The sequence below is a fragment of the Micrasema longulum genome, unplaced genomic scaffold (genome assembly GCF_059751315.1).
Source record: "Micrasema longulum isolate JH-2025_06_02 unplaced genomic scaffold, ASM5975131v1 h1tg000656l, whole genome shotgun sequence".
NCBI lineage: Eukaryota > Metazoa > Arthropoda > Insecta > Trichoptera > Brachycentridae > Micrasema > Micrasema longulum.
In genome coordinates, this window is record NW_028277852.1 from 660658 (window position 1) to 687242 (window position 26585).

General features: G+C 32.0%; 1 long non-coding RNA gene across 1 annotated transcript in view; it reads left to right on the forward strand.

Annotated features, from left to right (window-relative positions):
* Window positions 1–26585, forward strand: part of LOC148279876 (uncharacterized) — a 457924-nt gene that overhangs the window by 253862 nt on the left and 177477 nt on the right. Inside the window, exon 5 of the long non-coding RNA XR_015822763.1 lies at window positions 18155–18174. This is a non-coding gene — a long non-coding RNA (uncharacterized LOC148279876). The remainder of the gene's footprint in view (window positions 1–18154; window positions 18175–26585) is intronic.

A 26585-nucleotide genomic window follows, 5' to 3' on the forward strand; every position in this document is an offset into this window, starting at 1 on the left:
AAACAAGCAAGTCAACACACCGTATTCCCGTATGGGTGAGCAGAAAGGATAGAACGTCATATTATCCTGTCTTTGCCTCTACGCAAACAGCACACTAAATTCGGCGAACGTGCATTTGCGGTCGCAGGCCCTACGGCATGGAATGCTCTCCCAGCAGAAGTCCAAAACTGTGAGAGTGAAGTGATGTTTCGGAAGAAACTTAAAACCCACTTGTTTTCTAAATCATTTGAATAAATTCTTAGCATGTGGTGGAAAAATAATATGAAAAATTACATTATTTTTCTTAAATTAAAAAGTTAAAATTTAATTAATATCTTTATATAATCACTTTGTAAAGCGCCCTTGAGGTATTATATTACACAAATGGCGCTATATAAGTTATCCATAATTATAATTATTATTTGCATTCAGGCCTCACTTCCTCTGCATTCATACATCTTCTCAGGGCTTATGACCTGTCGTTGGCTGGTTTAAGTGGCCACTTTACATAATGTGTAATATTCACCACTCTGCCTATGTTTAAACATCCACATTTCTCAATTCTTCCATCTGTTGACTTTTGTTAAATTAAAGAACTGATATCTTTATCATGTGGGTCTTTTTTCGAATCTTTTTCAATCGGCTGAACCAATTCACCTACTAAGCAACGCCGGAACAAAAATTTCCAATTTTTATATGATACTTCTTCTTCTACCTAAGTTAGTTTATTCAAAAATGTTTTGAGTGCGTCCAAATATTTGTGGACAGGCTGGAGGGAATATGAAAGTCCACATTTCCTTATCCCGTATTCCCACTTCCATATTATTTTTTCAAAAACGTTTTCCCTCTCTGTTGAAACAAATTTCGAAATGAATAACTTCCTAGGGAGGAAATGTAGCCTGCCTTTAAATGTTTGGACTTATCCAAAACATTGATGAGTACATGTAATAAGATGGTAGGCTCTATTATTATACGATTCTGTTAATTTTAAACTTTCTCCGTGGCCGTTTAAACCTAAATATAATATCCTCACTAATATTGACGTCACAATTTTCAAGAACAAGCGTGTCGTGTTTTGGTGAAGACCTATTTTTTAACAATTTTATTTAAAAATTGATTTTGAAAGTACAAATTTGTATAAATCCATTTCACGTATTTTTATCGCTCTTCGTCAAATGCAAATCCTATTGCTGTCAATTCCTTATTCATCATCAAAAAATTTGCCTTAAAAAGAAACACGATATGACTTTTCTTCATATAAACGTATTCTCGTATTTTCTCCTTGGATTATGGCACTAAAATAATGATTTTTTAAAACACTATAGATATTTACCGTTGGCGTGTCCCTATCTTCTTTTTTTTCGCAAATTGTTTATTATGGGAGCTAGAACTATCCATAATCCCCTCAATTTGGCCAGTTTTATCTGCTGTTTTCGGACGTGCGGAAATATGATAAATAATTCTGAGAAACGAAAAAAATTTCGACGAATCTAAAATTTCACTATGATATTTTTTCTTAAAAAATAACCAAATCGTTTTAGTTCCCGGGTGTGAAAAACGAGACAGCGAAATCTCTGTTTTTTCGATTTAAGTTAGGCGTAATCAGTCCGACGTGCAGTTGTCTTTTTTGCACGGCATCGGGGAGATATCTGCGAGAGTGGCAGAAAAACTCCTAAAGTCCTAAAAGTTTGGTAATTTGTACAAAAATTATTAACTTTGAAGTCTTATCCAGAGATATCCCTACAATAAGATGCTTTGTGATTTTTAAGTCAAATACTAAAAACATAGAAAATAAAATCTCTTAAGTTTTTTAAGTCTTAACTTAAATGACTTTCTATGTCACTTGGAAATTAAAACAGGGTAAATGTTTAATTCTTAATGATCTTTGCCAGTTCATTTTGCGGAGGAATCGGAAGAAGATTTGATTTAAATAAATTGCGAATCCAAAGTTTTGCTCAACGAAGTGAAAACTGAATAATGGCCATTAAATATACTACATAGAATGGCCTAAGTTTCAAACGCTCTAAAAGTGGAAACTGGAGCTATGAATCTTACGGTGATTTCGGAGCGTAAATTTAGGAACTAACGAAATTACGTCAAATTAGTGATGCGCGTTACCAGTAGGTAAATGTCCGAATAATTCGTTATCGGTTATTCATCACTTTTTGCAACAGCGCTGGCTAGAAAGTCTAATTACAGCACAAAAAATAATTGCACAAGGCTTAAGAAATGCTTTTATCCGTGGTCCTGTTATAGTGCGGCTTGTAGTGGGCAAGCTACCAAGGCTTGAGAATTCTTCACTGACTGTCTCCGCGGTCAATTAAATAAAAACTATTGTATCTTTAGCATTAACTTTCGCTATTACCCCAGAATTTGATTTTTGTTTGTGAATCTTCGGTAGGGAAGTTTTTTCCTGATTTTTCTCCTACCGAGTTATCAATACCAGTCCAGGATTTTTAGGTTTAAACATCAAACGTTTCATAACCAGCTGATTTTTTGTATATGTGTTCTAGATGTGGTACTTATTTATAACTAAAAACTCCCCACGCCATCCCCGCTTGCGTCTTAAGATATTTTATTAAAGAAAGTGTCCGATGGTATATTATATACTGAAAACCGTTATTATATTTAAACGCAATCAGCTAAAATAATTTGGATTATGACTTTCAATCACAAAATTACGCTTTTATTACAAAAAAACATTGGTTGAAAGAGCAGCGTTGTTTCGCTATCGAGGCGTAATTAAAATACGATTTTTGCCCACTGCAACAGCAACGCTTTGCAATTTGTCTAAAAGTTACAATATTTGCGGAATAAGTTACGTATGTTGAATAAAATAAATGTGAAATTAAGTTGACAGATAAAATGCCTTAGAAACAGCAGTAAATAGTCATCGCCAAAGCCAAGATTCATAGTCTGCGTCTGATAAAAAGGTCTAGCGCGGAAGTGATACGGTGTTAGAAAATCGACAAATGTCAACAATTATGTAAATTATAACACCCTGACATCTCGTCTTCAATTTTACCTTGGGGAAGATGTGTATAAGCTGGAAGTATATATAATCCAATCATACTGAAATAGATCAGTTTGTATTTTCCCAAATTTTATTCTAGGGCGAGATCTTATGCCCTGTTTTAGGCACCCAGAAGCCGTACAAATGCATGTCAGAATTCACCCATTAATAGATTTTTCTGTACATATCGGCAGTTTAGCAGCTTTCTGCTTTCTATTCATCAACTTCCAACTTACATTTACAGTTTGCATTACGTGTTGGGTTAGATAGCCCGTAAAGTAATGCAGATTGCAATTGTCAAGTAAATAAATAAATAAATGTAAAAAAGTCTTGTGCTTGGGGAACTAGTGTACAAACAGTGAAGTATTGCCAGCATTTATTTATTTTTTATTTTATTTTATGAATTTATTGCAAAAAAATATTTTCAATTTATTGGATCAAATATCATATTTATGGTTCCTTACACTTAACGACAATCGATACAAGTCTATTTGAAATGACGACTGGAATGTACAAAAAAACTCACCTGTTTGACTTTTTTACTAGACGAAAATTAAGACGATAAAAATTGTACTCAAAATTGCACTGGAAAACATCCGAGGCGATGACAGAACATTAACCAAAAATGCTGACATACACGAATATTTATTTATTTTATTTATAAATTTATTGCAAAAAAATAGTATACATACTTAATAATAGGGAATCTATATAAAACTTATTAATGTAAAATGAAAACGGACTATTCTCTGTTGAAACGTGAAACGTGAAAACGGACTATGATAGTCTCCATCTAACATGGCTCAGCCTGTTCTAAGATGGAGATTTTTTATCTTTAGAGCATAAGTAGTCCTGTACTAATAAAACAATAACATAAAAAGAAGAAGGTACTTCGGTTCTGTATTTATTTATTTTTTATCTTAAAATTGCGTGATCATTTACTTATTTTTTGCTTTTTTTTTACATCTTCTAAATATTTTTTTTGAAAGCATCAATTACATGTACTTTTTTTTCGCTCCCTATATCTAACCTAGAAGTAATTATTATTATAAAACCATGTAGGACTATCATATGATTAATTGTAAAGGATCTTTACCGACAAGCCATATTCATTAGCTTGGTGAGTCCTGTAAAAAAAAAAATAATTTCAAAAATGTCTTAAAATAACTAAAATGTAATATTGTATGTAAATAATAAATAAATAAAAAAAAAATTAAAAAAGAACTAAAACTACTTAATTATAAATGCCTAGCTAATCAAATGTAAGAAATTAAAAATCGGTATTATACAAATATAAAGTATATATGTATATGTGCCAATAATACATGTTACTTAAACATAAATAATGAAAAACCGATTGTTTATGTTGACCTTTCCAGGATTTAGATTCGGGACCCCAAACACGGTAGGCAAACACGCCAAACCTTGCATAACGGGGCGAACTTTTCATTTGATTACCTTTTTCTAGATTTTTACGTATCTAATTGTGATTGCTGCTGAAATAAATTTACTTTGGTCATGTTTTATGAACTTATCGCTAATTTGTTTCTTTGATTTTACATTGTGTTATTGATATTGTATAATACGTGTTTTTAAAGTATTTAATTAATATTTTTAGACTGTTATTCTCAATATTGTAATTGGATAATTAATTTTATTGTTTCTTCAAATTTACTTTTTTTCCATGTTAATTATTGTCTTATTGCACAGCCTAAAATCCATAATAAGATCATGAATAAAAAAATAGTATTTCATAACCGATTTGTTTAACCACGCACATCGCTATTTGAAATGGATTGCCGGGAAAATCTTAAAAATAAATATGTAAAAAGAAAAGCTTTAAATGTTTCGACAAAGTTTCCTGAGTCGGGCTAAATTAGAAATTGTGTACTCAAAAAGTTTCTTAGAGTAAAAACACTTAAGTAATACTGGCACAGGGCTGCGTAGCGGGAGGTTTGTTTTTGAGTATGACCATATTTCGTTCCTTCTTTAGTAACCGCACCACGCGAAGGTGCAAGAGATTGTTCATAAATCTGAAAGACCTGAAATTAGAGTGTTGCCAAAAAAGAAAAAAGCATATTTTCATTCCTAAAATTCAGGAACAAGTTTTGAATATCAAAACGTCTTTTGTTTCAGAATAAAAAAGCATGCAATGTATTCCTGTGTGCTTTGATGGGTTTATGGGTGTAATTAGTTTTCACTTGTATGCAAACATGTAATGCTTTTTTTTGCATAGTTGATTTAGTAAAAAAAAAATTTCATCATTATTTATATTTAAAGCATAAGCTTTGTAAAATATTCATATGAAGCACTAACTTTGTGGATATTCATTATAATCAAATAAGTATAAAACATTTTTGTTTTAAACCATTTTTTTTTCTACCTACCGGATTTTTCAAAGATTTCTGAAACATTAAAAAAAATATAAATATTAGCGTTCTAAAGATTCACACTTATTTGTTTATAAATTTGTATAAACCACTAAATTTTTTTAATTAAACTTCGACCGGTTTCGAGGTTACTACCTCATCGTCAGGAATTTAACTAACTTATAATTACACGCGTTGCTATTTATATAATAAATTATTGTATGAAAGAAACAGAAAATTGAAAGAAAGAGAGAGAAAGAAGATAAAATAAATCAATTAAAAAATTAAGTGGTTTATACAAATTTATAAACAAATAAGTGTAAAATGTCACACCACAAAGTGAAAAATGTTTTTGATAACAATAACTCTTATGATTTACCCAAATATTCAATTTTAAGGGCCATTTTCAACGAGTTGTAAATAACTCACTATTAGAAAATGGGAATCAAGTTAAGGGTAGAGTAGGATTCGAACCACGGACCTTTGGTCCGTGAGTCCGAGAAACTAGCAACAGAACCACAACCCGATTACTATATTTATTAAATATTTCCGATACAGTACGTCTCAAAACCGGTAGATATACAAACGTTGGAAAGTGTTTGTCTACAAATATTTACTTACATTCTTTATGGTTTATTTCAATCTAAAGAACTTTTTAAAAATACTAATAACTAAAAATTACTTAACATTTCAAACTGGAATCTTAATTTATGATACCTTGTGAAGCCACTAATGTAATTGCGACAGCGAACTAGAAATTGATAAAGAAGTAACAGAATCGGACACAAAACGAGAGTAGCAAAACAATGTTATAAAGAACATTCTAAAAGATACAAGAACACTCGAGACTAAGAACACACGAGACCAAAAAACCAGACTGAAACTATACTATTAACCACCAGAACAAACTAAACCAAAGACTCAAGACAACCTGTACAATATATATAATTATCGAATAAATAATCGACCAAAATATAAAATGGAAAGAACAAATAGATTCAATGTGCAAAAGTCTAAGAAAATTATTCCACATATTTTTAAAGCTTAGAGGTATTTTATCGACGAATCAATTGAAGACAGTTTATTATGCTCTCGTACAGTCAATCCGTCAATATGCAATAGTTGGATGGGGAGGGGCTTATAACGCTCATCTTAGACCCTTAAAATTTCTACAGAAAAAAATCATTAAAATAATACTTTATAAACCATCCTCGTTCTCAACTACCGAACTATTCAAAAAATTTAATGTTTTAAGAGTGGAGGATATCTACGGAAAGTGTTGTATGCTCCAGGTGCATAAGGAGAGCCTCCCATCGGACCGTATTACGGGAAGGTAAGAACAGAACGCCTTGCTCTACAAGAAACTAAAACTACCACAGCCAAAAATCATTATACTTACATAGGACGGAAGCTTTTCAATAATTTACCACAAAATCTACGCCAAGAAATATATTACGGAAAATTTAAGGATAAATTAAAGAAAAGCTTCTTGACATAATTAACATCAACTGTATTTTGAAAATGGAGATGTATGTTTAATATGTGCCTGTGTTTATAAATTTATAAATTTTGTGTTTTTATTTAATATTTTTTAGTGTTATATTTTCTCAATTTTTTAAAATTGTTTAAATTTTTATTTATTCTATTATTATTTTGTTTTGCATTTTTTATTTCTTTTTTATGTTATTTTGTAAACTTGCCAAACACAAGAGCCAGACTCATTTTTGGTCAGTTCAACCTTACGTGTCCCATTTTTATACTGAATGTATTGTTAATAGTTTATTTATGCTAATAAAGGTTTTTTTTTTTATTATTTAAAAATGTGTTTAAAATATAATCATTAACAAAAGAATATGATAAGATTAAGTTAAGGTCTCTGAGGTGGTTTGGTCATGTAAAACGAATGGATGTCGAAATACCGCTAAAAAATAATGGTAACGTGGGACGAGGACGACCACGGAAGACGTAGGATGATCAGGAAAACCAAAATCTTAAGTCTGGTCATGTCAAAGCAGGCAGAACCGAAAAGGCATGTATGACAAGATGTACGAATGTGGAAGAAGCTTGGAATGTATGCCAAGAGAGACGTGTGTAGCGGTTCATTCTCTCTGCCTACCCCTACGGGGATATTGCGTGATGGCAGTAGTAGCAGTAGCAGAGTTTGAAATGGACGAAATTCTACAATTTTCACTTAAATATTGCGCATTAAAAATTAAATTGTAAAACCCTTTTCTAAAACTATTGTTTCTTAGTTAAAAAAAAATAACAATATATTTTTTCTGCTTCTTCAAAGTACGGGTTTTTTAATAAAGTAGAAATCTATTACTTCCCCCTGTCGTGACTTTAATTAACTGAAAGGTCCGCGTTGCATCTTCTCTGCTGCGATGTTTAGCAAAACGAATATTATTTACTTGAGACACTTCTTGTCCGTGAACTAATTAATAAGAAGAAACAACACTTTTCAAACATTTTCCCTTATCCCCCTTGAAGAATCCCAAATGAAATTCCTTAGAAATATATTAATCTAGCGTTTCAGTTGCGAAAAGTTGTTTGTAATTGTGAATTTAGGTATCTTTAATATAATTATCGCATTCCACGGAGGACCTGATATCTTCTTCTTTTTCTTCCAAATTCTTCCATTTTTTTCGGTCGGTTCCTACTTGCAGCCAATTTTTACCCCCTACAGCAGCTATGTCGTAGGACCATCTTTTTTGAGGTCTTCTGACGCCTCGCTTATTTTCCCAAGGTCTCCATCTTAAAATTTTAGGGGTCCATCTTGTAGGCTCTTATCTCGCAACATGTCCTGCCCATTGCCACTTCAGTCCTGCTACGTGATTTATAATATCCGTTATTCTGGTTCAGTTCCTTATTTATTCATTTCTTATTTTATCTCTTAGGCTTGTACCAAGCATGGATTTTTCCATGAATTGCTGTGTGCATTTGAGCTCTTGTACATTTCTTTGTGTAAAAGCTATGGTATACGCGTATTCAAAAGGTCATTTTTTTGCATAAATTCTTCCAGTATTTGCTGATTCCGGGTTTCTTACTGTCTCAGTAATTTGAAATATGAATACGCTACTAAGTTCAGAGTCAGTAATTCGGTCGCCGACTGCTGACTGTTATGATTTTAAATATTCTCCACATTGCAACAGAGATGAAGAACATTTAGAAGGGAATAATGAATCTCATGTATCTACAGGGCTGCATTTACCTGTCAATAGCTGGTTTAAAAGGCCACTTACACACTGCGTAATATTCATAATTCTGCCTTCATTTGAACATCTTTATTCATTATATTATTTCATGTATTGATGTTTGTGAAGTTAATTTCTCTTTTCTCTTTTCTCTAACTCTTTAAACCTTTGTTGATACGGGTGAGATTCATCTGTTTAAATTATTTCACCTATATACTAGGCAACATCTGAAAACATTATTCAATTTTTATGCTTCATCTTGGACATTATTTCAACAGAGACTGTGTGAATTTACTATTTTTTGTGGGAAATATGGAATAATTTATTTATTTATTCCGCTGTTTTTTTCAATGTCCTGAATAGCATGAAATTTTTTGTGTTTTGACAGTACTTTTTTGTTACACGTAATTATTTTTTCAAATGATGTCCTGCTGATATTATTATTAATATTAATAACATACATATTGTCTTTTTCGCAATACACCTCAAGGGCGCTTTGCGAAAGCGATTCTACGCAGAATTAAATTTTACCCCAAGGGCGCTTAAAAAAAGCTATCCAACGCAGTATCTAATTTAATTGAAATTTAATTCAAGTTTTATAAAAGTAATTTTAATAATTTTAATTATTTCAGTATGAAGTTCTTTATTTACAAAGTGTTAATCATTAAATACATATACTGATATAAATTCATTCTAACGAGTTAAATTAATTATTCTTTATTATGAATCGAAGCCAATACCTCATACATAAAGAGAAAAACTTTAATTACAGGACCACACAGAGAACTTGACTGTCAATAGTGTATTTAATATTGTTAACGAGTCACGTTTTAACCCTTTTTTCATAATTCGTATTAAAAAGTTAACCCATTCAGTACCAATGCACTCATATAGGACACATCACTTTTTATCAAATCAATCTCCAACGTTTTACAATATATAAAAAAACCTTTACGTTTGCATTTTAAACAGTTCTAGCTCATCACGCTTTTGGCTAGTGTCGGTTGTCATTTAACAGGCAAAATCTGTGAACTTTTTGCGTTTTTCTCGGATATATAAATTAACGATTTATATATTTTTTCTAGAATAAGTTAGTTCCTCATGATTACATTTCTTTTGAACTATGATCCTGAAAATTAAAAAACAGGCGTATTTTAAAATTCTCATTATCATCATTTCCTTTCCGCATTTTATGGTGTATAGGGCACTGCATTGGTACACCAACCGCAGCGTATCATGGCCATTTTTATTACATGAAGGAATGATGATCAATCTTACGCTGGGACGATGAAGTATTCCAGTGTAAAAACACCCTTTTAAAAAAAAAACTTCATGTCAACCATGTCGCGAATTGAATCCGAGACCTCTAGAACGGTTGGCAAACGCGCCGACCATCACACCACGAGGCTGACTAAATAAAAAAACATTGATTGATTTCTATATGGGTGTCAATCTTAGCATGTCACCAAAACTCCAATCTTCTCAATTTTCAGACTGAATGTTTCAGAATAAATTAGGCTAAAGGTGGTTTAATTTTGTAATTAATATGTAGATCCTAAAAGGGACTTTTTTGTCTTCTTTACTTAGTGCCTTAAAAGTGGACCTGGCTTGGACACCTGCTTTTTTGCCTCTTCTTTGCACCTGCGGTCTCTTGTTTTCTTGAAATGCCGTCGATTACAGTTTTTTTGGTGCAGACGGCGGAACTTTGGAACGCGGGATTGACCTGAGAAGAGGAAGGGTCTCCTGAAGACGTTTGCTGATGTCAACATAAGAAGTGGTTAAGCTAAATAAAACAATTATATTAACACATTTATTCTCTCGAAACACCTTCAAAAGATTCACAAAAAAAATAACTGTCATTTTTGAACTGCACTATTCTTGAACTTTTCTTTGAAAACAGCTGAAACAGTCTTAAGAAACTGTTTTCCGAAACAGTTTAATTTGAAACTCCTTATAATTAATCAAAACGCTTATCTCCAGCCACATGCTCGTCTTAAACGTTCATGTGGAAAAAAAAAACTACTCCGGTTCTTAAATGAGAACATTGGGAGAGTCATGGAAATAAAAATGTCATCAAGATGTCTGTATCCAAGCCGATGAAGAACGCAGTTTCATGTGTAAATTAGAACCTGAATCCTGATCGAGCAATTGATATTTTTTTTCAGCTTAACCAATCCACTTACTAGGCAACGCTTAAAAACAATTTTCCAATTTTTATACTTCTCCTTTTACCAAGTAGTTAATTCAACAGTGTTTTAAGTATGTCAAAATGCTTGCAGACTGACTGGATTTCCTCCCTAGAGAGTTATTCATATTTAAATTTATTGAAGAAGGGGAAATGGACGTCTAGGTATTTACAGAAGTATAAACCAGCCAATAGCAGGTCATAAGCCCTGTAAATGCGTAGACTTCCATATTTTGTTCTCAAAAATTTTGTCCCTCTGTGTTGCAACAAATTTTAAAATAAATTTTGTATTCACAAATTACAGCAGGGATGGAGAATACCTTAAATAAGGGAATATGGAAGTCTAGGCATATACATGGCTTATGACCTGGAATTGGCTGGTTTAAGTAGCCACTTTACATATTGTGTAACATTCACCATTTTGCCTATGTTTGAACATCCAAATTTCTTAAATTCTTCTATTTGTTGATTTTAGTGAAATTAAATAGCTGAAACCTTTATTGTTGTGAAGAGATTCATCTGGCTGAATTATTTCACATACTAGATAACGCCTGAAAACATTTTTTAAATTTTTAAACTTCTTCTTGGACCAGTTGGTTTCATTACTATATTTGAATTTGTCCAAATTTTCGTAGACAAAAAACTGGATTTCACTCCCTCGGGAGTCATTAAGATTAACAAATTACAACAGGGATGGAGAATGTCAATTTGGATGTTCAAACATAGGCAAAATGGTGAATGTTACACAGTGTGTAAAGTGGCCACTTAAACCAGCCAATGACAGGTCATAAGCCTTGTAAATGCCTAGACTTCCATAAACCTTTATTTAAGGTATTCTCCATCCGTGTTGTAATTTGTTAATCTTAATGACTCCCGAGGGGGTGAAATCCAGTCTTTTGTCTGCGATCATTTGGACAAACTCAAATATTGTAATTCATTTTGTATTCTCATTTTTTTACGTAACTTTTTTTTTACAACTGGCCTTTAATGGGTCAATCTTGTAAACGAGGTACGCTGTATCGAGGTCTTTCCCATTTCCCTAAGAGACCAGCAGGGCTCTTCCTAACCCAGTCACGTTTCGTTATAAGCGGGATGAATGATGCAAGACTCAGAAAGTGAATAATTAGCAGAATACTAATTCCACTGCCATCTTTTCACCCCTACTCCCTTGTCTCACACCCTTATTTAATTGTTGCATGCTGTCGTTGCAAATTGAATAATGTTTTTGAAACCTCGTTTATTTTTTTATGTTTTGTTTATTTATTTAAAAGCCTTGAAAACTTTTTACATTTAAAGCGAGCCAAATATTTTACTGTAATACCATCTGGGCAGAGAACAATGGATAGTGAACACTTATTTATTTATTTATTTTGTTCATTAACGCCTAAAAAGCATTTACAAAAAATAAAATACATACTAAATAATAAACACAGAATATACAGAAAAAATATGTCAAATTAGTTAGAAAGGATGTAATAAAAAGTTTTACAATGTAAATAAAAAATAATAATTACAAAGGTATGCAAGAAAAAACAGTAAGCATATAAACAAAAAATGCAAAGCTAATGAAATAAATTTTGTAAAGAAAAAACAGTAAATAAAGTGTTACGGTAAGCAAGAAAGACAAATTTAAGTTAAATTAATAAACAAGCAAGCATATATTATCGCGAAAAAGGAAGAAATAAAAATATGTATTTATGAAATGCGTATTTGCCAATACTACAAAGCAATTTGATATAATAGTAAAAAATAAAAAAAACAAGTATAAGGTAATAAAAATAAACAAGTAAGTTTTTTTTTTTAATTTATGGAATCGAATTGTCAATAATAGTTTGACGAGCAGCTACAAATGAACTTGATATTGTGGACTTATAAGATAGTAAAGAATTGGACAGAATGTCTGCAGCCGTTCCATAAGTGTTACCAAACCTATGCAGTCTATACCTAACTTGTCATACCCTTCGGTTATCGGCCATCGCTTTCGTAATTTTGCTAACCATAATAATATGCTAAGGAATGCTGTATTTGTTTAGGTTTTTATTGATTCTTTTTTATGTCGTTGTATCATGTAGACTTGCCCAACTACCAATAATTTACTCAATGTGCCAATGAGTATGTTTTTTTTAAACCTTTTAAAATCCTTTTTATTTTGCTAGAATTCCAATCGTCCATGCGCTTCGTAGCTGCACGACTTTCGGTGATATCGGTGATCAACCTATATACATACTTTATAATATTCATAAAATTATTTCTTTTTTAATCTTCAGCTGTAAATTAATTCTAGAATTTCAATCGCCCATGCACTGTAGCTGCGGGACATGTTATATAGATTTCAATTATAAGCGATTATTTATTATAAAGTTTATATTTGAAGCACTAACTTTGTGGTTATTCGTTATAATAAAATAAATAAAAACAACTTTTTTTAACCACTAATTTATTATTATTATTTTTCAATAAAGACACTCGATTAATAGTATTTCATGTTAAAAATAAAATATTAAATTTAGGCAACTTAAAAATCTTAGAAATTAAAAAAGCTATTCATAATAAAAAGAAATTAATTTATAACAAAATTAACAATATTTCTTTTTGTCCTCTCCTGTCTAGCTTCTAAAATATTGATATCAAATTACCACCCTTGTAAGGAACAAAAGACTTGATTTATTGGGTTCACGTGTAGTATTTAGTGAACATGATAAAAATAAAATAGGAATCAATTCATTAGTTACGTAAACCTTGACGAAGAAACCTGTTTGCTTTAAAACCGGTCGGTGGAAAAAACAAATAATAATGCAAAATTAGTGGTTAAAAACAAAATTGTTTTATTTATTTTATTATTTTGATTATTTATTTATTAACAACTCTCTTTAGTCGTTTTTTTGTACCGTGTAAATTGGGGCTAGATTATTAATCGTCCAAGCGTTCTGTAGCTGCAAGACGTGTTGTAATCTTGTTCCTATAAAATTATCAAAAAAATCAAGAAAATGAAGAATAAGGATCGCAGCCACTTATGCGCTCTGTAGCTGCTAAACGAGTAGGGATGTTTATTGTACTGCGTCCTTGAGGTGGATTTTCACAAAAAATGCGCAGTATAAATTATCCTAGATAAATTAAGAACTCTAACCTTAACGTTCTCGGGAAAACGTGCTGCAGCCTTAACAGGGTCTTAACAGAGATGTACGAACAACTTGCACAAATGGGGAAAAATAACCTCACTGGTTTGTGACTGTGATGCTGGAAAGCAAACTATCAACCACTGTCGTTGATTGCCCAATAACACGCTCTCCAGGTGGTTCAGCATATTTCCTGACTGCGTTTCCTGAATCGATCGAATATCTGCCTGGCCAAGATCTGGACCTCTTGACGACTTTTTATTCTTATTTTCTGTTTTTTGCCGTACGTTTAAAAGTATAAAACAATAGTTACGTACATTGTAGTATACGGTGGTACCATTAACGTAATGTAAAAATGCAGTTTTATTTATAACACAGCTTTTAGTAATATTTCCTCCATGCGAGCCGTTTTTAATGGGCCACCGTGTACCGGGTAAATGAAAACACGTGAAAATGGCGGAATTTTCAGCTGAAAATAATGTGCCGACAGAATTACAACCATTGCAAATCTAACAAAGGGAATTTATCATTTAAAAATTACGTGTCTGGGTGGATAAAAAATACATTTTCTAGTTTAAAAGAACCAGAACTCTGGACGAGCTTTTTTGTCTCGATAGCTTATTTCAGGTGAAAATCGAGTTGAGATGTAATCGCGTTCGCTTTTATTTTTGAAGTCCTGGGTTAGATTCGTGACTGAATGGAAATGAAATATTGGGTTTAAAGGTTGTTTAAACTCCAGTTCCTGGACTGTCCACTGATTGGTAGGAATGATGTCCTTAATTTCATGTTTCTTTCATTTCGATTACAAATGCGGTGCCCTGTGCACTACCAGAGGTGGAAAGGGAATGATGATAATGATAAAAGGGGCCACGGCAACTGCTTTGACCTAGCGTACATTCACGAAGACTGGACCGCTGTGCGCGTGCAAACCACGAGCCCATTGCGTGATATCGCATGATTGGCACATTTCACACCACGGCAAAAATCTACACGGCATGAAGGGACGGGTACGTTTTGAAACCGGTAGACATGGAAATGTCGGTAAGTGGTTATATACAAATATTTAATAACATTTAGTGAAATATTTGGATAAATTATAAGAACGCTAATATTTTTCAAATACTATTCATAAATTAAGGCGTTTTTTAAAATAATACCAAAAATATAAATATCATCAAATTTAAATGTGTTGGTACAAACGAATCTTATCAATGTCAATTCACTATAATTTTACCGTGCCGTTTAGATTAAGATGATATGTGTGAAATAGGCTATTTTTCATCGGATATTGCGCGGCTGGTTTGTTTATTTGTTTGTTTATTTGTTTATAAACAGACTTGACCAATTGCTGCGAAGCTCGATCATTCATTAAATTAAAGTAAGTTTATTAAATTTGTCTTACATTTAAGGTGTCAGTCCAAGGACAGTGAAATATCGCAGTATAATCATAATCTTCATTCGGCTGACAGCTCCTTTGCGTCATTCCTTCGCGCCCTGTAGTTCTTACATGAACTGCTGACAATTATTCAGTGGATGTCCAAGACGTCAAATACCTAATACCTCGTAAATAAAGCGTGCTTAGTAATGGTTCTCAGGAAGTATCCACATTTTATGTTCCAGCCAACCGAATCGCCCCCCGCTCGATGACAGTTGTCAGTGGAAGTTGCTGCGTCCGTTCTATTGTTTCTTATTTCTTCACTCGGCCCAGAAGCAATGTTATTATGATTATTTTGCATATTGTTTTGATTACCGGTATATTGTTTTAATATGTAAATAAATATTTTTGATTTATATATCGAAGAGTCCCGACTTAACACGGAATTTTCCAACAAGTCGGGACATAAAAAACATATAATTGTGTCTATGTAAATCAGTATATTTTGTGCATTAAATAAAAATAAAAAATAAATAAAAAATTAATTACCGAAATGTAAAACCATGTTTAAAACAAATTTTTGATGGGAAAATTTAATTGTTAACTGTGAATTTACGCTGTTTTAGGAATTTAACCTGGGAACTTGAGAATGCAATGCAAACGCCTTATAATTTTCAACACATGTACATGTACACCCACTTACCCGGATTCAGTTTTGAGGACTTATGGTCTATTTTCAAATCCACAAATTGCAAAAACATTATTTTTAGCTTTAATGAACGGTGAATGACTTTTTTATCTTTTTTATTAATTTTAAACTTTGTGACCGTTTAAGTTTAAATAGAACATCGTCACAAACCTTCACGTCACAATTGTCAAAGACAAACATGTCGCGTTTTTATGGAGACATATTTTATTAATACTTTATTTTCAATAATTGTGTGTGAAAAAATAAATTTTTGGTTGAGAAAATACAATTTACATTTTTAAATCAATTTCTCATGTTTTTGTCGGTACTCTTTGCATGTGATATTTCCCTATTCTGACAACGATAGGGTATGTTAGATCATTAACTTATTCGTAAACCGAGAGAAACAAGTCAGACCGGGAGAATCAGAGCCTTCACTACCCCACCGGCAATTCTTTAACATTTCATACAGAGCTACCTTGCACATATGTTTAACACATGCAATATTGAGTACATATATTCCTCACCCAAAATGAGCTTTACCTGATCACATGGATCTTGACTATTGTAACTTATCCCTCTTCCCTGAAATCGACTTCGCCGCCGCCTTAAGCTGCAGCCATTGTCTGAACATGAACCCTGGAATATTAGATTTCACAGCCACTTCACCACTGCAAAGCGAGATTTGTCGCTTTCATTACTGATTTACTTCCTAACCACGCTATTTCTCGCATAGCTCATAGACAAAGAGTATGCCTTAAGACGTTTTTGCTTTTTATGTTCTGGCAAAAAAAAAACTTTTGTTTCATTTGTTTGTAAATAAATATCAATTGACATTCAAAAGTTTAACTTTTTTTTCAAATTAACACAAAGCTACTACCTACAAGTTTTTTTATCCCTATCACCAATAAACTAAAAAGCATTCAAATTAAGGTTAAGGTGTGAAGGTTTTCACGGTCACTGTTATCAATATGTTTTTTTTCGAGTGATACCGTGTGTGTTGGATTTGTTCCGACGTTTTGCCTACCAATGCAGAAGCCATCTTCAGGGTAAATTTTGTGTATTGTAGAAAATAGTATTTGTTTAAGCACTAGGAATTTGTATCCGTTTTTGTAGTATGTAGAGCTGTTGTAGGTGTGATGTGGTGCTACATGGTTCCCGGTAGTAGCTGCGTAGTGTGATGTAGTTCTACGTGGTTTCCAGCACTACATACTACAAGAACCAACAGAAATGTGCATACGCCCGTCTGCGACACGGTACAAATTAATAGTACTTAAACTCATACTTTTTTTACAAAACAGACAGCTTACCCTGAGGATGGCTCCTGCAGCGGTAGCCAAAGCGTAAGAATAAATTTAACACACGCCGTATCATAAAAAACGGAACATAATGAAATATATAACAACTTTTTTTTAACACATATTTTTTCTTCCGACCGATTTTGAAGCTACACGTGCTTCTTTATCAAGGCATACTAATGAATCCTATCCTTTTTTTTTAACAGTGATTTCTAAATATTATCAAATATACATAAAATGAAACATATGATGCTAATAAGTCAAGTTTTTTTGTCATGTTGCTTTTGTAAAGATGGGAATTATAAAGTGAGATGGATACAATCTTTAAAACTAGACAGAAGTGTGCAAAAAAAATGTTTATTGTGAATTGCTTTTTTAATGAATTGTTTTAAAAATTGTCTGATTTTCGAATTTGTTTTCAACTTGAAGAACTTTTAATCTAGTTTCTTTATTATAATTATGATTATTTTCTATTAGATGGTTTGCGAATTTAGAAAAATTATTATTTAGGCACATTAAGTGATCTTTTACTCTAATATGAAAGTTTCTTTTAGTTTTTCCAATGTATGCATTAGTCTTCTATGTATATTCACACATGTAAAAGTGTCCTCGGCACGGTGAGGTTACATTAATTTATATATTTATCATTTTATAAAATAAAACCCGCCTCGAATCACTAGTTTTTTTCTCTGTTCGTGTTTACGGACTTTGTTATTGTTATAAAAATGAATTAATCAATATTTCTTGAAACGTCTGTTGTAACTGTGAAATCATTTATTAAATGCCAAAATACAATAAATATACAATTAATAATTTTCCTTCTATCTTCTCAATCCACATTATTTCATTTTTATATTTTTTTGTTAAGATTATTTTAAATAATATGTTTAATTTTCATTAATTTTAACCAAATTAATAACTGTATTTTTTGTTTCAGATAAAAGATCTTTATTGCCGGTAAGTTTTACTTTTTTTATTTTACTCTTTTCCCTTGTAATTTTTACTTACTCCTGTTTTTTAAAATATATTTTCAAAAGTATCAATTTGTTTATTCACGGTTTCATTTAGCTCATTTAGTTATGTACAATAAAAGGCATTGTTTTTTTCTATGAAAGTACGATGAAAATCAAGTACGTCTAAAACAAATTTTGATAAGATAAAAAAATGACAAGATCTGATCTATTTTTGTGATTGTTTGGAAAGTTTAGATCTATAATAGAAACACCTACTTTCAAAAATTCCAGATCCCGTCTTGTGTTATATTACAAAATCGATGGCGATCGTTTTGTTAATTGGAATAAGCAATTAAAACAAACAAACCAACAATTCATTACGCCTATTTTCCGAGAGGGGATATAACACCGTACTATATTGCACTTTTTAGACGAAAACGACTCAACTTAAATAATCAACTTTTCGGGAATTTGCAAAAGAAGAATGTAAATTGTGACACCTTCGTATTCTTTCGTATTTTTCAAAGTAAGCACCAAATTTGGAGTTAAAAAATATACCAAAGGCATTCAGCTATGAATCTATGAAAAAAAAAAGCGAAATAAAAATATTTTTTTACAATGAACATATTACAACAGAGATGAAGAACATTTTAGAGAAGGTAATATAGAAGTCTAGGGATCTGCAGGGCTTATGACCTGTCATTGGCTGGTTTAAGTGGCCACTTTACACACTGTGTAACATTTACCATTCTGCCCATTTTTGAACATCTAATTTCCTTCAATTATTTCATCCGATGATGTTTGTGAAGTTAAAGAGCTGAAACTTTTTTTTATGCGGGTGAGATTCATCTAATTGAATTATTTCACCGTGATCATACCGGCGCGGCGTCAAATTTCGGAGCAGTAACAAGCCGCGGCATCAGCCAGTGAAATCCTATACTTAAAAAATAGACCTATTTAATGAGGAAACACAGCGTTTTTTTTAAATTAAAAATGTGTGTTTATTGACTATTTAACTAAGTAAAAAAAGTAAGTATTGCATGTATTAGCAGCGGTATGATTTTTCCAAGTTTTATATTTTTGAAATTACTCCGCGTGTGACGTCTCAAGTTCTCTTTCGCTTCTTCTTGGACAGTTCTGCCGATTGGATTGTCTTCTGAATTACCGTAAACTGTAAATTTTTCACAACTTTGTTATCACCATTGGTTCATTTATATAAACTAGTGACTGCTGGAAATCTCTTACATTCAAACCAAACATAAACACATTTTTATTTATTAGTAGCTGAGTATATAGTTTTATGTTTCTTGCATATTTAAAAAAATACATTCATGTTCAAAAGAAATTTTCAAATAAAAAATAATTGTATTTTTAACGTTTTTCTCTCTAATGGAGCAAGACGCTTATGTTAATGAGAAAGAGTTCGTTTTACAATAACATGCTTAAAAAAATAAATATATAAAAATATTTATACATAAGCACATAGAAATAGGGAAATTTCACATACCACGAATACCGATAAAAATATATTAAATAGATTGAGAAAAAAAATATATTTTTAAAAATCCACATGAATATTGTGAAGAAATGTCATGGTCACGTCAAAACCCGACTGGCGGTTAAAAAATGACTATATTCGCGTTGAGCATGAGTCAAGTGTCATAATTTTAGTATAATGAGGGTAAAACGCGGTCTGACTTTTTTTAATTACACGTATTTCATTATACAACACGATTTTGATTTGAGCACGACAAGGCCTCTTAGCCAATCACATGAGAAGATAACTCTTTCCTTTATTACGAATATACAAATATCTCAAAAAAGGCAAAAATAAATAACGCGTGTTCTTATTTACGAAAAAACTTTTCGTGAACCAGCTTATAGCAGGCAAGCCAACGTTCAGACAGAACAACGTCTGTCGGGTCCGCTAGTATGTTGTTATTTTTTATCTAAATTTATGCTTTAAACTTGCCAAACAACGCTTGGATTCTAACATTTTTTGTTTAACTATGTTTAAATTAAAACGAAGTGTTTATGTACTCGTATACGGTAACGTAGTTTTAGCAGAACAACTTTGATTAAAGTTGACCAATAAATATTTCACCTGGGCAGGTATTTGCGTGAAAATGGAAGGAAAAGTTAAAGGATTGTCATTGGACGGTCCAAAAAATATGGGTCAAGTAAAGAAGATAAATGGCTCGCGACGGCCCATCATCTATCTTTGTTTGGTGCCCTGCAGATAGTGACCGACTGAAACAAGATTTTCAGCTGAAACCGGAACTGAATTTCGACTTCTGTTATAGTTTCGGCTCAACCCGAAACCGAAACCTTTTTTAATATTAATCAAGATCAAGACAATTAAAATTTTTTAGAGGACCTTAATAAAATTAACATATTGTATTTAAAACAAATTGTCTATTAACCTTAAAAAGTGTCAGCAAATTTCTTTTTACCGCAGTCGTTCTAAAATCAACGAGTATAGTTAAAATTTTTCTTCAGAAGTCCGTGACTTTGGTATTGTACTTAATGGTAAACTTAAATAGGGTCAAAGCACCAGTAAATGACCATTGGTTAATAAAACATAATATAATAATATAATTGGCTTAGGTCGTACATATATAATAAATAAAAAAAAATAAAAAATAATAAGAATTGCTACATGCGTCCAGTCAAAAAACTTTTAAACTAGAAACTATAACAAAAGCAGTACGCGGGCACATCTTTTGATAAGAATTCAATCTATCAGTTTTGAACTGTGAGTTGTCAAAAGGTAATAGTGCGTCTTCCCGTTATTGTTCTGAGATTGATAGTGTTTTTATAAGGAAGGTTGTGGTAAGTGTTTTATTTGAAGCTATTTCTTATGCAATTTTTTGAATATACCCATATTCTAATGTGTTAGGGTGTTTTAAAATGTTATGATGTAACAAAATCTGAGTATTACTTTTACTGGGGTAGTAGTGCTCATTTGCTGGTGATTCTGCTATTTTTTTAGAGTAATATTATTTATAATTGTACGCTTAAATAATGAAATGTATACCTTTAATGTGGATTTCACTATAAGCTGAACCTTAAACGGTCATTCGTTGGTGCTAATAATATTATTTAGAGCTGTTATAGATAAATAAATTTAAAATTATAAAATACTACTACTACTTCTACCATCACGCCATTTCACAAGTATATATAGCGAAATTTAACAGTAATATTCAATTGTAATACTCGTATTTCAATAAAAAAGGAAAAGTACTTAAAAAAATTGATGTGTTTTTTATTATTTTCTTTTATTTTGTACGCTTAAATAATGAAATTTATACTGAACCTTAAACAGTCATTCATTTGTGCTTTGACCCTATAACAAACATAATGAAAATACTGTAGACAAAGATTACAAAATGTCAGGGTTTGTCATACGCTCAACCAAACCTTTTTTAAGAGCTGAAGCATTGAGAAAACTTTTTTTTCGTATGTACGTAGTGTCCTAGAATTTCGTTCTCCGATTTGGAATCCTCAATTAAATATATTTTTTAATCGCATTGAACGTATTTGAAACTGTTTTCTTAGACAGTTTGATTTTTGAAATCATGTTACGTTTTCAAGTAGGACTGAGTCCGCTAATTTTCATAAGGTTCAAAATTTTGCAACTCAGCGTATCATGTTGGATATAAGCTTTCTCTACCCAGAAATTGTTAGAAGCATTTCATATCGAGTCCCTGTCCGTTAAACTCGTCATTCTGTACTCTTCGGCATTCCAAGCTCACAGACTAATTTTATGAAAAATCGCACTCTTTGAAAAATACAGACTACCTATAATGACTGTTTTAGTGACATCGACATATTACACTGTAAATACTATAATTTTAAAGAGTGTTTATTTAGAAGACTATGATTTCTATAATAAATAAATAAATAAGTTTAATATCACCTCAAAACGCCATTTTTTATATTTTTTATTGTGTAACTTTATTCTTCTTCTTTTTTTTCCACATCCGCTCGTAAGTGGAGCATGTGGACATCACCAGTTGCCTCCAGGAGACCCTATCGCCAGCCAGCACTCTCGCTTCTTCCCATGTCAATCCAGCGCCCCTTAATTCCGCCGAATAAAGTCTAAAGATCGTCATTGACGGCCTTCCAGGACGGCGTGATCCCGCGGGTTTAAAGAAGAGGCAACTTGGGTTTAGATTCTCCTGAGGCATGCGCAGCACGTGTCCAAACCAGGATCCCTGCTGCATCCTCAAGACGCTCGTTATAGGAGGCTGCTGCGTCCGTTCTCGGACTTCAATGTTAGTTATAAAATCGAACCACCTTTTACCTAATATTCTTCTCAAGCACTTACTCTCAAAACTCAGAAGGTTGGTGTTTTGAGCTTTGTTAAGGTGCCAAGATTCGCGCCCATATAGGAGAAATGGCATTATACAAGAGTTGAATGATCGGCATTTCGTTTTGAGAGTATGGACTAGAGTTCCAGACAACACGCATCATGTTAAAAGTTGCTCCAGCAATTCCTACGCGGGTTGCAAGTTCTTTGTGCTTGCTTTCATCCTCAGTTATGTGTACTCCCAAGTATTTATAGCTGTCAACTTTCTCAGTCCTTTGTCCATTATTATAGAGAGGCTGATCAGGGTCAGGACAGAATTTGTTGCACATAATCTAAGTCTTTTTTGAAACTTTTATTAAACTTTACGAGTGCATTACAATATGCATTAAATAAAAGGCATTCATTTCATGCGTAAATTTGTTTATTTTTAGCACATTTTGGTTCGATGTTATGTAATACATATAGCTTATATGTAACAGTTCTTCAATGTACGCTATGGGAACTTTTATTTATTAACCATTATGGAATTACAAAAATATAAATATGAAAGGTCGCGAGCCGTAAGATGCACTCGAGTACAGCCGAACGTACTCCGACACATCCCGACCGCAGGTTTCGACTGAGCCGAAGTTTCGCCCGATTTTCGGCTCAAACCGAAACCGCGGCCGAAACATTTATTTCACAGTCCCTGGACTGGTACCTGAAGCGTAAGACTGATCATCTTTTTTTTTTTAATGGGAGTTGCTTTATTATTTACCTTGCTTATAACATACAAGGTTTATATTTCAAAAAGTGGATTTTTCTGCAATCAAATATCTTAAAATTTATCTAAACTATTGGGATCAGGAGGGATATATTAATGTGGGCTAATCAGGAACTTCTCAGCATTTGCTCACGTGGAGAGGAAACCACTTAAAACTCTTCAGGAGAAGCCGGCCTGTTGGCAGTAGTCAACAGGCCTTCCGTTCCACTAGAGGAGTGTTCGGCATTTTGTTCCCTACTTTGGTTTATTTTACCAATAGCCTGCACTATATTGATCATGTATAATACTACCTCTCGTGTGAGTTCTTTATTACCTATCACCGATGGGATGTCGCATAGATAGACTGATCATCTTACCTTCATGTTATAAAAAAATATGATCAAGATACGCTGCGGTTGATGTGCCAATGCAGTGCCCTATGCACCATTGTATGCGGAAAGGAAATGATGATGAATGAGAAGTGTATTTCAGACAAATTTTAGGAGAATTTTGAATATTTATAGGTACGCTGTTGAGATGTTTTATTCGACAATTTAACGCTTTTAAAATTCAATCTTATTTTACTACAGAGGAGAAAATAAATGGTTTTTAAAGTTTTTTTGCACGTTACCATATTTTTTATACGTACATTGTCAAAGAAATTTCTTGTCACAATTTATTATTTTTAGCAGTACCGCACGGAGGTAAAATCCACGTTAATCCCGCTCTTTGTTATTAATAAGGGTTGGAATACCACGTGAGTAGAATATAACCTTAAATACCCCCTGCAGTCACGATGCCACCCCTACTGCCATATTCCAAGGAAATTTTATTGATAATTGAAAAATATGTAGTATTTTGACTTATGAAATGGTAAATTGTTAATTTTGGTTTTGAAATCTCCATATTTATGTTCATAAATATGTACGTTAAATAAAACTCCCTTCTTACGTAACCATTGAAAATAATTGCAACAATATTTTGATTCCTTGTTTGAACTGAGTGGTGCATAGGGCACTGCATTTGTATGTTATTTGCACCATAACACCATATGCCTAGTTTTTAAAACTGTCTTAATATTTTGTTAGTTATCTCTGTTCATTAAATTAGTCTTCTTTGTTTATCTCAAATGTAAAAACATTTCAAAAAAGTATATTGTTAAGTGTCCTCGGCACGGGTAACCCCAGCGAGGTCACATTATATTTATTTTTGATTATAGTTTGTAAGAGTGAAATATGAATAAGTAAATAAATAAATAAAATTATAAACAAAAAAAAATAAAAATAACCTGATCTTTTTTTTTACATGAAAAGATTTAATTTTTTTATTTTCTTCATACTCGTATAATGGTTACACTGATGATTAACAACAACAACAACAACAACAAACCATCACGCCATTTCCCAATAAGGGTGGCCAGAGAGAATAGAAAGCCATATCACACTATCTTTGCACACTGATCTCGCTTCCTCTACATTTATACATTTTCTTAAACACGTGCAACTGAATATAAAAAAAAAATTTTTAGGCCATTATTGCGACCTTAAGCATTACCTAAAACACTTAATTAGGTTGAACTGACCAAACCGTATTCGTTTTTTTCCGTTTTTGAAGCAGTTTTAAATTTTTTACACCATTTGACGTTTGATTATCAGTGTGACCATTATATGAAGCAAATAAAATAAAATCTTCAAATTAATCAGATCAGAGAAATCGGGAAAGATCCAGAATGCCACTACTGGAGAACTGTCTCTCAGCCACGCTATTTAAATTATTTTAATTTTATATATTTTTCAAAAAATGAATATACTTACTTTATTTACCGTGATCGCCCTGGTCCAGGCACTACAAAAATTGTAAATAAATGTTTCTTTTTGATCTCTCTGGGAATAAAAACCAGGATATCGAGTAAAGTAAACAATCGCTCCAACCACTATACCGCGGTGCAGACATGTCGATTTCCTTTTTCTGGATTTTAACCTCAAAATAGCCATCTTTAAACTCGTCGAGGTCCCCGATTACAATAGGACGTTGACAGAGTTGTCTTCAATTGTCTACAAAGTTAAATCGTATTTTCTGCACGCAAATGTGTTTATTGGCATTCAATTTTCGTCTTTAACCTGCATTTGAATATGTTTTAAAAACGATTTTATATGAATATTAATTTTTTCACACAAAAAATATTTTACTTTTTTATTTCAAAAATGCAAACATGTACATAAATTTACAAACTTGTTTTCTTTCGTGTTATGGCTAGAATGGGTTGAACAGGCGAAATGGTGTGGGAAAGAAAAATAACTGTACGGATTTATCGGTTACTATATGGGCTATGCCTGTTCTTAGGGACCGATATGTTGCGGTAAATAATTAATTCACATTTGTAAAAGTCAAAATAAATCGAAATGACATTTCACTTAATAATTATTCTTCAAAATACACTCATACTAGCGGAACTTGATGAATTTAAATTATTTAAGTAATGTTATATATCTATATTGTTATCAATTATCGAGGTTATTTTTTTGCGTCACTTTTATTTGTTTCGATATGCGTATGATTATTCGATTAATGGATTTCTTTATTTGGTATAATATATTTTACAACTTTATATAGACTCTAATAGGGAAATATCACGTTCAACAAATACCGATAAAAATATATGAAATGAATTTAGAATAATTAATTTTATTTTTAAAAACCACATGTGGATATTATGTAGAAATGTTTTCATATATAACTTTAAAAAATAAAATATAAAAAAATATCGCTAGCCCAAAACACAGTGAGATAAACCAGAAATTTTTAATTTCGAGATACACATGCAGGTGTGTTCATAAATTAAATAAATTATTTTATTCAAAAAATAAAATATAGAAGTTAGATAGATAACCTATGTGAAAATATAGTATTTATGATCTGAAGGATTTCCTCATCAAGAATCAAAACTTCAAAGTGTAAAATTGTGTTTAACCAGTCCAAATATATTTATGTTGTTTAATTTTAACGGTGGTTTAATTTGTGTTTTTATTTTTTTTTTTGATTTTTTTATATTTTGTGATAGTTAACTATTTTTTTTTTTTTAATCAGAAACGCGCCGATAAACTTTTATTCATTATTAGTTTGGCGCGATCTAAATTTTGTTTACTTTTGTGCATTATTTTGAATATATAATTTTAATAAAGACACACCTTAAAGTCCGATTTTTTAAAATACATTTTTTTATTTGTTTATTTTTCCATACACATTTTATTTACAAAGAAATATAATTACAAAAATACACTTGAGAAAAATACATCCTAAAATTAAGCTCTAACGCGAATTGGAAAAAATGCCCACAGAGACTTCAGCGTCTGAGCGT